This window comes from Misgurnus anguillicaudatus, chromosome 19 (genome assembly GCF_027580225.2).
Source record: "Misgurnus anguillicaudatus chromosome 19, ASM2758022v2, whole genome shotgun sequence".
Classification (NCBI taxonomy): Eukaryota; Metazoa; Chordata; class Actinopteri; order Cypriniformes; family Cobitidae; genus Misgurnus; species Misgurnus anguillicaudatus.
The window spans coordinates 4834417-4849798 of record NC_073355.2 but is presented as its reverse complement, the minus strand read 5'-3'; the positions used below and the strand labels follow the sequence as shown (position 1 = coordinate 4849798).

General features: G+C 41.5%; 1 long non-coding RNA gene across 1 annotated transcript; it reads left to right on the top strand.

The window, feature by feature from the left end:
- Window positions 1-3627: 3627 nt before the first annotated feature.
- LOC129449086 (uncharacterized) lies at window positions 3628-9918 on the top strand. Its single transcript, XR_012359074.1, has 2 exons — window positions 3628-3754; window positions 9746-9918. It is a non-coding gene; the product is annotated as an uncharacterized lncRNA (long non-coding RNA).
- The last annotated feature ends 5464 nt before the right edge of the window (window positions 9919-15382 follow it).

The following is a 15382-nucleotide window of genomic DNA, read 5'->3' as shown; positions in this document are numbered from 1 at the left end:
AGCTAAGCAGGGTCTGGCCTGGTTAGCACCTGGATGGGAGACCGTGCGCGGTGGCGGAAACATGCGTTTTTTAATCGGGTGGCCAAGGCTGTACTTTAGGTGGTCCAAAGTCCATGAAAGAAAATGAACTACGTGTAACCACGTATCAAAAAAGCACGAATGAACATATTCACCCCACATAAGATACTTATTCCTAACTGCACGCATTACTAGATGTAAACACGGGTTGAATTTTAAAGCTGTCTATTTCTAACATCTGATTTACTGTCTGTTAATGAGCCAAAATGTCCAATGCAGTAACTTTCGAAAAAGTGCTTCGGGAAATCTGAATTCCGTGATAAACCTTAAACTTTCTTCAAATAGCAGAGCTTAGCGCAAAGGATTTTTGGCAGAAAATAAACATTTAGGATTAATATTTCTCTTCAAAGTTAAAGGAGTTACTCAGTCGGGAGCAGCGAATGGTTTTCTCTCTCTCTTCTTCTTCTTTTCTTGTTTAATTGACTTTAATGACAGAGACTTCCGCGGGTTGGGAGTATTAGAAGACCGAATGCAATAAAATGTTTATTCGTTTAAGGCATGCAGTGACCAGTTGTATACAAAGACAGCTATTTTGACGTGTGAGCATTTGCAGTTAAGCCAAATAAGACGCGAACACGAACTTGTTTAAGCTCTAGCTGTGCACGGGACAGGACGGTCTATAAAGTTCACTTCAAGAATAAAAACACGGCGTTGGGTTTTGTTGTTAAACCAGCGCAATCAGGAAAAGGCAGACCAATCTTAAGACGCATTTCAGTCCAGAGAAGAAAGTTACTATATTCGCACGTCCAGTTTAAGCTGAAATCATGCAGTATTAGCAATGCACGTTAATATTCACTTAACATTTGTTTCTTAGAATGTGAAACTAACAAAAGAAAACGTTCTGTGAATAAATATAATATAACCAGTCTTAATTTGTAAATAATATCAAATGATTTATTGATTCATTTATGTGAATCATTTATTTTATTTTAATTTTTTTTAATCCGCTGGCAACTGATCGTCGGCTAATACCATCGCTCTATAATAGTAGCTGCCTGCCATGTTCCATATAGCCTATAAAGATCACTTCAAGAACAAAAACACGGCGATGGGGTTTGTTGTAAAGAAAACCTCAAAATCAGGATAAGACAGGCTAATCTCAGACTTTGTTCAGTCCACAGAAAGACAATAAGCCTACCGCCATTCACACTTCCAGCTTACGCTGAAATCATGTTGTATTAGCAATGTTCGTTAATATTCACTTAATATTAGTTTTTTACAACGTGAAAATAACAGAGAAAACTTTCTATGAATAAACATAATAAAATCAGCCTTAATTGTGAATAATTACAACTGATTTATTTATTTATTTATTTATGTGAATCGTTTACTTAAATACGTTGTATTGAATACGCCGGGAACTGACAGTCCTGTTGGGCTAATACCACTGACCTATAGCTTTGAAACGAGCGAGGTTTTAGTAAGGCCTTATACATTGGGGTATATCATTTTCACAGCATAGTTGTTGTTTTCTATGAAATCTAAAACGTCAACAAGCTAGATGAATAAAAGCGGCACTTTTTTATTTCCAATTACAAGGGCTTTAGCACACGCTAGCTGCTTTGAAGTAGTCTGAGCGGTCGAGGAAAAATGATCTTGGTTTCCAAACATGTGGAGCTTTACACCACGAGTGCACGGCTTTTTATTTATTCTCCATTTCTCCGTTATTATGTTCAGAGACGTTGTCAGTAGGTTTCAGTAAATGTCTGTCTTTGAACAGCGCTCGCTCCGCAGTGTTTTCCTCTACTTTACATGCAGTGCAACGGCTGTAGCTATAGGGCGAGAGGACCGCATTCGAATCGTTCTAGCAGTTCTATGACGTCATCCACCTGTCAATCTCAGTAGAAGGCAGGCCAGCTGTTTGTAATAACTTGATTCCGATTGGCCGGTGTCACATGCCCTCGTCATGCAATCAACACGCTTGTTTACCTGTCGGTCTGGCAGCTTGCATTAGATTCCTTTGTCCGGTGAGAGACGCGAAGGTATAAAGTTTTACTGATGCAACAGTATAATTACATTTAATCACTTTTAACATTACCATCGGCCCACGCGGCAAGCGGTGGACCGATGGTCAGTACATGCCTTGGCTCAGCTAACGTGCATTCTTTAAAAGGCGGGAGTTCGCCGGCGCCTTCGTCCGCGTCCGTACCACCACGAGCAGCCCTGCAGTCGTTCGATCTCGGAAGCTAAGCAGGGTCTGGCCTGGTTAGTGTTACCCACACAGAAAAGAGAGATTTCTGGTGTCACATAAAGCAGTTTTTATTTTTGTTGTCACAGCTGTAGAAACAATAAACACAAAGGCAAAACTGTGAGTTGTTGGATGTTTCTATACTGCTGGCAGTGTGACTTCTTCATATGTTTTATGAAGCATATATTACACAACAGACGTTGCATATATTTCACTAATTACAAACTGATTTTACAAATTATAGATAAAGTAAAAACAAAAACACTTGTATTTTCACTAAATGTATGAAATGCATATGCCACATACTAATATTATGTTGCTACATAGCCTCCAACTCAAACCCATTAAACAATTAATGGTTGCATAATATTTATCCTTAACTGTAACATCCATTATTTAACAATTAAACTGTATACATATATACTGAACTGCATATATATATTTACTCTCAAATACCAACACATTACATTGTTTCATCTCACTCGTGCGATCTTGGCTCGTGGCCAACTCACACGCGATATTGCTTTGAATCGCTGATGCGAAGATTTACGCTCTAATTTACATATTAATACACAGTAAAACATTATATAAACACAGGAACGTTATCTCAACCATGACTTGTGCAGATATATATCACAGATCTCACCTGTAGAAACAATAAACACAAAGGCAAAACTGTGAGTTGTTGGATGTTTCTATACTGCTGGCAGTGTGACTTCTTCATATGTTTTATGAAGCATAAGGCTGTTCTCTATCGCCCCCTAGCGTCACTCGCCAACCCACACAGATCTCAATGATATTTTAAAATGCACAAATAGCAAGTGTGAAAAAGCTAAACATTCTTTATATTTATCTCTGCTGAACATAAATAAAATAAAGTACTAGGCAACTAAATTCCATTCCTCTACACCCTCCCCCACTTAAAAAAAAAAAATGTATTTCTACATTTTACCACAAAAGGATTATTTTTCCTGGACGACCTGGTTTCTGCTACAAGACAAAAGGTAGGTTATCAGTAAGCATCAATAAAGTGCATTCATTTAGTCAGCCCCCTATTTACCATGGTTTACTTCTAGAAAAATAAAGGGGGTTATTTACTATTGTAAAGTTTTTCGACTAAGCACTTTAGCATTTATTCTGTCTCTTACTACCCATAATGAAAGCATATAAACAGTAATATCTATAATAGATCAATCTTACCATAAATCTAGACTCCAACAGTATCGGCCACATATTCACTAAATCTTGTCAACTTTTATTCTATTCTGCTTACTTTACAGGTCACCAATATATATCCTCTTCTTCTTATTCCTTTATTTGTCTCTAATTTACTGTCATATCTTCCATTTATCCCCAGGGCCTCCACAGGTTCAGTCCATCTGTGGGATGTAAACTTAATTCTTTCAGTTCTGAGGTTCTTGGTACCACCGTCGGTTCTCCCAGGGCATCATAAGTCAACATCTTTGGCTGGCGTCTCTGTCGTTGAGGGTAAGTGTATGATTGAGTCCTCTCCTGTTCACACTCCATTTCTCGATCCTCATGTTCACACTCTGTTTCTTGATCCTCTTCTTCAGAGATGTTGTCCGCCTGTGAGATATTGTCTTCCTCTGCCGTCAGGATTTCCTGGTGTTCCATTTCTTCATGGACAGAAAAGTGCTCAGGGGATTCTGTTCTCTGTGCTATAGGTTCGAATGGTTCAGCCTCAGGATTTAGAGTGGTATGAGTTTCACTTTGGTCTGAGCCAGGTGGAAATCGATAGCGTAGTGCATATCTGTCATCATCATCACTGTCTGAGTCATTGTACTGTTCTGGCGATTCACTTTTCTTGGCTCTGCCCACGCTCCTACGCTTTTGCTGTTTCTGACTAACAGGATTTTCTACTGGTAAACTATCGCAAGGTAGCAGAAGATTTCTGTGTACTATCTTGCTTGGTCCACCGTTTTCAGGCTTGATCTCGTACACGGGACTGTCAGGGCTCTTCCTACTGATCACAGTGTATACACAATCTTCCCAATGTGAACGTAGTTTTCCTGGCCCTCCTCTTTGACTGAGGTTCCTAAGCAGCACTCGGTTGCCAGGCCATAGTTCAACACCTTGGGCTTTCTTGTCGTAGTATTGTTTTCCTCTCTGTGCCTCTTTGTTTGCGGTTCTTGATGCAATTCCGTAGGCTTCCTGCATCCGGGTCTGCCAGTTTCTCACATAATCTGCATAATTCTGGTGTTTTTCATCCATTGGCAAGTTAAACATGAGATCGATGGGAAGTCTGGGTGAGCGGCCAAATAAGAGGTAATATGGGGAAAACCCTGTTGCTTCACAGCGGGTGCAATTGTATGCATGAATCACCTTAGACAGTGAATTTTTCCAGTCAGCCTTCTCAACATCACCCAGTGTCCTGAGCATGGATAAGAGTGTCCTGTTGAATCTTTCAACTTGTCCATTGCCCATAGGATGATAGGGCGTTGTGTGAGATCCACGTACACCACAAGTCTTCTGGAGCTGATCCATCAGGTGGTTCTCGAATTCCCTCCCCATGTCATGATGGATTTTCTCAGGAAAGCCAAACTTGAGAGCAAAATCTCCAAAAACATGTTGCACCACAGTTTTTGCTGATTTATTTCTTGTGGCATAGGCCTGAGCAAAGCGTGTGAAATGGTCCATCACTACAAGTATGTATTCATATCCATTCTTGCATGTTTCGAGATGGAGAAAGTCGATGGACACTAGCTGGAATGGGTATGTAGTTTGAATTGGGACCAATGGAGCTTTTGGAGTCCTGTGAGGTTTCTTCTTTTTTAAGCACTCACATATGCGCATCACAAAGTTCTCCGTTTCTTTTTGCATCTGAGGCCAGTAGAATCTCTCACGTATTAAGTCTAGTGTCCTCTCCACTCCAAGATGTCCCATCTCTTTATGTAACTCTTTATAGACAGTTTGGTGATGTTCTCTTGGTAAAACAAGTTGGTTTCTCTTTCCTGCTCTTCTGTAGAGGACCCCTCCCTCATCCAAATAAAGCCTTGTCCACTGTTTCAGCAACATCTTAACATCCGTCGGCTCTTTCCTGAGAGTATGGCCAGATGGACGACTGTTGTTCCTTTTGAACATCAAAACACGGCTAATGACTGAATCCTGCTGTTGAGATTGCTTTATTTGTTCCAGAGAGAGACACTGTTCAGAAGGCAGTAAAACTTCATCATCCACCAACTGCATGGCCTGCACATCGATTCCATTTGTCCATAGAGGAGCATCATTCACAGGTAATGTTACGCCTTGCATCGTAGCACTGATAACATCTTGATTTACCTCTTCTGTGCACAGTTTCATGTACTGATCAATGTTTAGTGGCATTCTTGAAAGACCGTCTGCGTCCGCATTGCATCTGCCTGGACGATATTTGATGGTAAAGTTAAAGTCAGCCAACTCTGCGACCCAGCGATGTCCTGTTGCATTAAGTTTGGCTGTTGTGAGGATGTACGTTAGGGGGTTATTATCTGTGTACACTTCAAAATGTGGAACATGGAACAGGTAATCTCTGAAGCGTTCACAAATCGCCCACTTTAACGCCAGGAACTCCAATTTTCCAGAATGCATGTGGTAGTTTTTCTCTGGTGGTGTAAGTGTTCTTGATCCATATGCAATCACTGACATCTTCTCTTTACATTTCTGATACAGGACTGCTCCTAGACCATCCTGTGATGCATCGCAATGGAGGACAAATGGCAGCGTCAGGTCAGGGTATGCAAGGATTGGTGGCTGTGTTAAGTGATCTATCAAGTTATTCAATGCATCTTGGTGAGTCTGTGTCCAGGTTATGGGAGTGTTGGGTGGTACCTGTCCTTTTGACTTTGTACTCGCTTTCTTTCTCTTTCCCTTTGTTTCAACAGGTAGCATACTTTTTGGTGGTGCGGCTATCAGCTGGTAGAGAGGTCTTGCCAGACGGGAGAAATTAGGAATGTATGTTCTGTAGTAGGAAAGGAATCCCATCATCTTTCTCAACTCCCCTACTGTAGCTGGTGACCTGAGCTTTAATGCCTGCACAGGTGCTATTTCAGCAGGATCCATCGAGTATCCCTCTTCTGACACGATGCGGCCCAAGAAACGTACTTTCTTTTTAAACAGCTCACATTTGTGGGGACTCAGCTTGACTCCATGCTTTTGATATCTCTGGAGTACTGTGCGAACATGATTCACATGGTCATTAAAGGAAGAGCTATGTACAAGGTTGTCGTCCAAGTAGGGTTGGCAGATGGTATCACGTAGACCTTCAAGACAAGCTTCCATGTTCCTCTGGAATTCAGCTGGGGCCGAACTAAGGCCAAACGGGATCCTGTTCCACTGGAATAGCCCCCATGGTGTAATAAAGGCTGTCAATGGTTGGCTCTCTGCGTCAAGGAAACCTTGGTGGTAGGCTTTACCTTGGTCCAAGACCGAAAACCAAGAGCTGCCACTCAGGGAGTCTAACATGTCCTGGATTCTTGGGATGGGGTGTCTATCAGGTACAGATTTGCGATTCAGCTCTCGATAGTCGCAGCATAGTCTCAGGCTACCGTCCTTTTTCCTCACGCATACCACTGGTGAGGAGTAAGGGGATCTCGATTTGCTTATCCACCCTTTGTTCAGCAGGTCCTGGAGGTACTCCTTCACTTCCTGTAAGAGGGGTTTAGGCACAGAGATGTACGTCTTTTGCACAGGTGTCTTGTCGTGCAGAGTAATGTGCATATGCAGTGAGGGAATGCAACCAACATCATTATCATCGGCGGCAAAAGCATTACACTCTTCTCTTAATAACTGTCGTACTACCTGTTGTTGTTCCTCCGTTAGGTGTTCAAGCTTTATTGGGGGATCCCACTGATTGGGTCTCTCTGTTTGGCCTGATGTTACACTCACTTCACAGGTTTGCATGAGATGAGGGTTTTGTTCACTCCCAGGTGTTTTGTGTGTCTCACAAGCTTGTAAGGGCTCTGCTGTGGCTGGATAGGCTGTCTTTATCATTTGGAGATGTCCCAGGATAAGACGTGGGGTCAGTTCGAGACACTGTTTGGTAGTATTGGTGACAGCAACTGGTACCTGGGTTGTCCTTCCTGCCGTCACTTTGACTAACCCTTCTTGGATCACTATACCCTCCGGTAGCGGTGACGGCTCACAGGGGACAAACAGTAAGGTTTGTTCTGAAGCCTGTGCCCCAATGCGTACCCGTGCATTAATGGTTGTTATGTGTTCTGCTTTTAGCAGTACCCTTTGTTTCCCGGCTCGAACAGTTCCGACATTTACGTAGGAGTTTGTGGTTTTTAACAGCTTAAGCATTGACTTTGCGGTTGTAATGGATACAGAGAAGGCTTGGCTTATCATGTGTGTTGTGTTTGGCTTAGATCTTCGTTTTTCCCACCTGTTGACCATCTCCTCAATGACATTAAAGCCAATAATAGGGTTTTCAGCCACATTAGGGTCATTTGTCACGAGAATGGGTACTTGAAGAGCTTCTTCTGTGTCAATATCACTGGGAAGCCGAAATCTCACCTCTACCCAGCCTTCAAATGGGATCTCTGTGTTGTTTGCAGCCAGTCCTGTGAGTGTTCCTGGGCCCAGGAGTTCATCAATGGGTCGGATGATGGCATGTGGTAAGTATTGTTTTCTCCAATCAGCATTGATAATACTTGCTTGGGCTCCTGTGTCCCACAAGGCCTCCACTGTGATGTCATCCAGTTGGCAGTGAACCAAGCATCTCCTTCCAATCAGTTTAAGAAGTTTTGTTTGGTCAGAGGGGGACAGATAACATACTGGTACATTACCATCAGGGGTCATTTTAACTACTTGCATGCTGGACTCACTGTTGTTTACCTTTTCACAGTGTTGGACTTGAAAGGGTCTGAAAGCCTGCTTCATCACTGGACTTGGTTGGGACCCGGGAAGAGACTGGACTACTGCGGGCCCCTGTTCAGCAGTCCCACCCCATTTCCCGACATTGGTCGTCTTTGTCTGCAGCCTCGAGACAGATGTCCCTCTTGCCCGCACCGGAAACAGTGTCTGCATTCTTCACCTCTCTGTGCTTCCTGACATGACCGACAACCTCTTGGCAGTCCCTTGGCCCTCTCAGCTCTTTGTGGTAATGCAGCTGATTGTGAATGTGACCTGGTTGCTTCCATTGTCTCACGAAAGATCTTTGTCATTTCCATGACGTTTGCCTTGAGGTCTTCAATGGCTTTGGTAGTATCAGTGTCAGCATCTTTACCTCGTCCTTGTTTCTTTTTGTCCCTGACTACTGTGTTATCTTTTTCCCTGACTTCAACCTCATTTCCAAACTGCCTACTTTCACAAGGGTGCTCGACTGCCTGAATTTCACTTAGCTTAAGGGGCTTTGGTGTCACAGCCTTTCTCAATTTGGTTTGTCTTTCTAATTCTAAGTTAGCAGCTTCACCTAACTTCTCAATTAACACCTCATCTGTCACTTTTGGATCTTCAAGGTATGGTTTGATCTGGAACTTGACAGCATCACTAAAAAGTCCAGTCTCAAGTGAACGGAGGAACTTTCGCTGAATGAGTTCAGGGCTAAACTGTTCTCCATCCTTTTCATCTCCAGACTTCCAAAGCAATTTCTCTCTCAGCTCTATAGCTCGAAACAAATAACTCTGGGCAGACTCTTTGGGTTCCTGTGATATGTTCATTAGCCTGTGCAGTAAGTCTGATGAGGAGTCAATTTTGTAGTGCCCTCTCAGAATCGTCTTCAGTGTGGGGAGCGTAAGGTCTCTTTTTATCTCCAGCAGCTCTCTTAGGTGGAGGCCCGGACTCACAGCTCTCACGACTGCTTCGATGATTTCAGCCTCCGAGTAACCCTTCTTTAATCCAGACTCTATTTGATTGGTCAGACTGGTGTATGACAGCTTCTCTTTTTGGCCTGCTTCTCCAATCTGTCCAAATATTCTGAATTCTTTTCTCAGGGTCATCTCAGGCATCGAATCAAACTGTCGGAGTATGGTCTCCCTCCTGCTTGTTCCTTGTCTGCTGTTCTGAAGTTTCGCCTCCAAGGCCACAATCTTTTCCTCCAGCGTACGTCGAACATCATCTTGTCTCTTTTGTAGCTCTGCATACTCCTTTTTCAGTTCCCCGATTTCATCAGGTTCTGCAGGTGGGTTCTCTGGGTCTTCAGGCTTTTCATATTGCTCCAGGAAACACAGAAGTTCATTTAGAAATCCTTCATAATTTTCTTCTGTTTCACCTTCCTCAATTTCCTCCAGTGTTCTCTCTGCTAGTCGTATCAATGCTCGCCTCGAGATGCCAGAAAATCCCTTTTCTGCTGGCTCACTGCATTTTAGATAGAGGCATACCTTAATGAGCTGTGATTTGTCTAATATTAGGAGCTTGGAGCTTACACAGTCTTGAAGTTGTTCCATTTTTCTCTCTTTATGTTAAATTCAATCTTGATTTTAAATCGTCTTATCTGTTTAAATCTGCTCTCTGTATTGATGAATCTTCTCTTATTTACAGGTTCGTCTCAAGGAGGAGCTGTTTCCCTCTCACTGTTGACTCAACAGCGCCTCCTGGCTGGCTCGCCATGTTTATGTTACCCACACAGAAAAGAGAGATTTCTGGTGTCACATAAAGCAGTTTTTATTTTTGTTGTCACAGCTGTAGAAACAATAAACACAAAGGCAAAACTGTGAGTTGTTGGATGTTTCTATACTGCTGGCAGTGTGACTTCTTCATATGTTTTATGAAGCATATATTACACAACAGACGTTGCATATATTTCACTAATTACAAACTGATTTTACAAATTATAGATAAAGTAAAAACAAAAACACTTGTATTTTCACTAAATGTATGAAATGCATATGCCACATACTAATATTATGTTGCTACATAGCCTCCAACTCAAACCCATTAAACAATTAATGGTTGCATAATATTTATCCTTAACTGTAACATCCATTATTTAACAATTAAACTGTATACATATATACTGAACTGCATATATATATTTACTCTCAAATACCAACACATTACATTGTTTCATCTCACTCGTGCGATCTTGGCTCGTGGCCAACTCACACGCGATATTGCTTTGAATCGCTGATGCGAAGATTTACGCTCTAATTTACATATTAATACACAGTAAAACATTATATAAACACAGGAACGTTATCTCAACCATGACTTGTGCAGATATATATCACAGATCTCACCTGTAGAAACAATAAACACAAAGGCAAAACTGTGAGTTGTTGGATGTTTCTATACTGCTGGCAGTGTGACTTCTTCATATGTTTTATGAAGCATAAGGCTGTTCTCTATCGCCCCCTAGCGTCACTCGCCAACCCACACAGATCTCAATGATATTTTAAAATGCACAAATAGCAAGTGTGAAAAAGCTAAACATTCTTTATATTTATATCTGCTGAACATAAATAAAATAAAGTACTAGGCAACTAAATTCCATTCCTCTACACCAGCACCTGGATGGGAGACCGTGCGCGGTGGCGGAAACATGCGTTTTTTAATCGGGTGGCCAAGGCTGTACTTTAGGTGGTCCAAAGTCCATGAAAGAAAATGAACTACGTGTAACCACGTATCAAAAAAGCACGAATGAACATATTCACCCCACATAAGATACTTATTCCTAACTGCACGCATTACTAGATGTAAACACGGGTTGAATTTTAAAGCTGTCTTTTCTAACATCTGATTTACTGTCTGTTAATGAGCCAAAATGTCCAATGCAGTAACTTTCGAAAAAGTGCTTCGGGAAATCTGAATTCCGTGATAAACCTTAAACTTTCTTCAAATAGCAGAGCTTAGCGCAAAGGATTTTTGGCAGAAAATAAACATTCAGGATTAATATTTCTCTACAAAGTTAAAGGAGTTACTCAGTCGGGAGCAGCGAATGGTTTTCTCTCTCTCTTCTTCTTCTTTTCTTGTTTAATTGACTTTAATGACAGAGACTTCCGCGGGTTGGGCGTATTAGAAGACCGAATGCAATAAAATGTTTATTCGTTTAAGACATGCAGTGACCAGTTGTATACAAAGACAGCTATTTTGACGTGTGAGCATTTTCAGTTAAGCCAAAAAAGACGCGAACACGAACTTGTTTAAGCTCTAGCTGTGCACGGGACAGGACGGTCTATAAAGTTCACTTCAAGAATAAAAACACGGCGTTGGGTTTTGTTGTTAAACCAACGCAATCAGGAAAAGGCAGACCGATCTTAAGACGCATTTCAGTCCAGAGAAGAAAGTTACTATATTCGCACGTCCAGTTTAAGCTGAAATCATGCAGTATTAGCAATGCACGTTAATATTCACTTAACATTTGTTTCTTAGAATGTGAAACTAACAAAAGAAAACGTTCTGTGAATAAATATAATATAACCAGTCTTAATTTGTAAATAATATCAAATGATTTATTGATTCATTTATGTGAATCATTTATTTTATTTTAATTTTTTTTAATCCGCTGGCAACTGATCGTCGGCTAATACCATCGCTCTATAATAGTAGCTGCCTGCCATGTTCCATATAGCCTATAAAGATCACTTCAAGAACAAAAACACGGCGATGGGGTTTGTTGTAAAGAAAACCTCAAAATCAGGATAAGACAGGCTAATCTCAGACTTTGTTCAGTCCACAGAAAGACAATAAGCCTACCGCCATTCACACTTCCAGCTTACGCTGAAATCATGTTGTATTAGCAATGTTCGTTAATATTCACTTAATATTAGTTTTTTACAACGTGAAAATAACAGAGAAAACTCTCTATGAATAAACATAATAAAATCAGCCTTAATTGTGAATAATTACAACTGATTTATTTATTTATTTATGTGAATCGTTTACTTAAATACGTTGTATTGAATACGCCGGGAACTGACAGTCCTGTTGGGCTAATACCACTGACCTATAGCTTTGAAACGAGCGAGGTTTTAGTAAGGCCTTATACATTGGGGTATATCATTTTCACAGCATAGTTGTTGTTTTCTATGAAATCTAAAACGTCAACAAGCTAGATGAATAAAAGCGGCACTTTTTTATTTCCAATTACAAGGGCTTTAGCACACGCTAGCTGCTTTGAAGTAGTCTGAGCGGTCGAGGAAAAATGATCTTGGTTTCCAAACATGTGGAGCTTTACACCACGAGTGCACGGCTTTTTATTTATTCTCCATTTCTCCGTTATTATGTTCAGAGACGTTGTCAGTAGGTTTCAGTAAATGTCTGTCTTTGAACAGCGCTCGCTCCGCAGTGTTTTCCTCTACTTTACATGCAGTGCAACGGCTGTAGCTATAGGGCGAGAGGACCGCATTCGAATCGTTCTAGCAGTTCTATGACGTCATCCACCTGTCAATCTCAGTGGAAGGCAGCCCAGCTGTTTGTAATAACTTGATTCCGATTGGCCGGTGTCACATGCCCTCGTCATGCAATCAACACGCTTGTTTACCTGTCGGTCTGGCAGCTTGCATTAGATTCCTTTGTCCGGTGAGAGACGCGAAGGTATAAAGTTTTACTGATGCAACAGTATAATTACATTTAATCACTTTTAACATTACCATCGGCCCACGCGGCAAGCGGTGGACCGATGGTCAGTACATGCCTTGGCTCAGCTAACGTGCATTCTTTAAAAGGCGGGAGTTCGCCGGCGCCTTCGTCCGCGTCCGTACCACCACGAGCAGCCCTGCAGTCGTTCGATCTCGGAAGCTAAGCAGGGTCTGGCCTGGTTAGCACCTGGATGGGAGACCGTGCGCGGTGGCGGAAACATGCGTTTTTTAATCGGGTGGCCAAGGCTGTACTTTAGGTGGTCCAAAGTCCACGAAAGAAAATGAACTACGTGTAACCATGTATCAAAAAAGCACGAATGAACATATTCACCCCACATAAGATACTTATTCCTAACTGCACGCATTACTAGATGTAAACACGGGTTGAATTTTAAAGCTGTCTATTTCTAACATCTGATTTACTGTCTGTTAATGAGCCAAAATGTCCAATGCAGTAACTTTCGAAAAAGTGGTTCGGGAAATCTGAATTCCGTGATAAACCTTAAACTTTCTTCAAATAGCAGAGCTTAGCGCAAAGGATTTTTGGCAGAAAATAAACATTTAGGATTAATATTTCTCTACAAAGTTAAAGGAGTTACTCAGTCGGGAGCAGCGAATGGTTTTCTCTCTCTCTTCTTCTTCTTTTCTTGTTTAATTGACTTTAATGACAGAGACTTCCGCGGGTTGGGCGTATTAGAAGACCGAATGCAATAAAATGTTTATTCGTTTAAGACATGCAGTGACCAGTTGTATACAAAGACAGCTATTTTGACGTGTGAGCATTTTCAGTTAAGCCAAAAAAGACGCGAACACGAACTTGTTTAAGCTCTAGCTGTGCACGGGACAGGACGGTCTATAAAGTTCACTTCAAGAATAAAAACACGGCGTTGGGTTTTGTTGTTAAACCAGCGCAATCAGGAAAAGGCAGACCAATCTTAAGACGCATTTCAGTCCAGAGAAGAAAGTTACTATATTCGCACGTCCAGTTTAAGCTGAAATCATGCAGCATTAGCAATGCACGTTAATATTCACTTAACATTTGTTTCTTAGAATGTGAAACTAACAAAAGAAAACGTTCTGTGAATAAATATAATATAACCAGTCTTAATTTGTAAATAATATCAAATGATTTATTGATTCATTTATGTGAATCATTGGTTTTATTTAAATTTTTTTTAATCCGCTGGCAACTGATCGTCGGCTAATACCATCGCTCTATAATAGTAGCTGCCTGCCATGTTCCATATAGCCTATAAAGATCACCTCAAGAACAAAAACACGGCGTTGGGTTTTGTTGTAAAAAAACCCTCAAAATCAGGATAAGACAGGCTAATCTCAGACTTTGTTCAGTCCACAGAAAGACAATAAGCCTACCGCCATTCACACTTCCAGCTTACGCTGAAATCATGTTGTATTAGCAATGTTCGTTAATATTCACTTAATATTAGTTTTTTACAACGTGAAAATAACAGAGAAAACTTTCTATGAATAAACATAATAAAATCAGCCTTAATTGTGAATAATTACAACTGATTTATTTATTTATTTATTTATGTGAATCGTTTACTTAAATACGTTGTATTGAATACGCCGGGAGCTGACAGTCCTGTTGGGCTAATACCACTGACCTATAGCTTTGAAACGAGCGAGGTTTTAGTAAGGCCTTATACATTGGGGTATATCATTTTCACAGCATAGTTGTTGTTTTCTATGAAATCTAAAACGTCAACAAGCTAGATGAATAAAAGCGGCACTTTTTTATTTCCAATTACAAGGGCTTTAGCACACGCTAGCTGCTTTGAAGTAGTCTGAGCGGTCGAGGAAAAATGATCTTGGTTTCCAAACATGTGGAGCTTTACACCACGAGTGCACGGCTTTTTATTTATTCTCCATTTCTCCGTTATTATGTTCAGAGACGTTGTCAGTAGGTTTCAGTAAATGTCTGTCTTTGAACAGCGCTCGCTCCGCAGTGTTTTCCTCTACTTTACATGCAGTGCAACGGCTGTAGCTATAGGGCGAGAGGACCGCATTCGAATCGTTCTAGCAGTTCTATGACGTCATCCACCTGTCAATCTCAGTGGAAGGCAGCCCAGCTGTTTGTAATAACTTGATTCCGATTGGCCGGTGTCACATGCCCTCGTCATGCAATCAACACGCTTGTTTACCTGTCGGTCTGGCAGCTTGCATTAGATTCCTTTGTCCGGTGAGAGACGCGAAGGTATAACGTTTTACTGATGCAACAGTATAATTACATTTAATCACTTTTAACATTACCATCGGCCCACGCGGCAAGCGGTGGACCGATGGTCAGTACATGCCTTGGCTCAGCTAACGTGCATTCTTTAAAAGGCGGGAGTTCGCCGGCGCCTTCGTCCGCGTCCGTACCACCACGAGCAGCCCTGCAGTCGTTCGATCTCGGAAGCTAAGCAGGGTCTGGCCTGGTTAGCACCTGGATGGGAGACCGTGCGCGGTGGCGGAAACATGCGTTTTTTAATCGGGTGGCCAAGGCTGTACTTTAGGTGGTCCAAAGTCCACGAAAGAAAATGAACTACGTGTAACCATGTATCAAAAAAGCACGAATGAACATATTCACCCCACA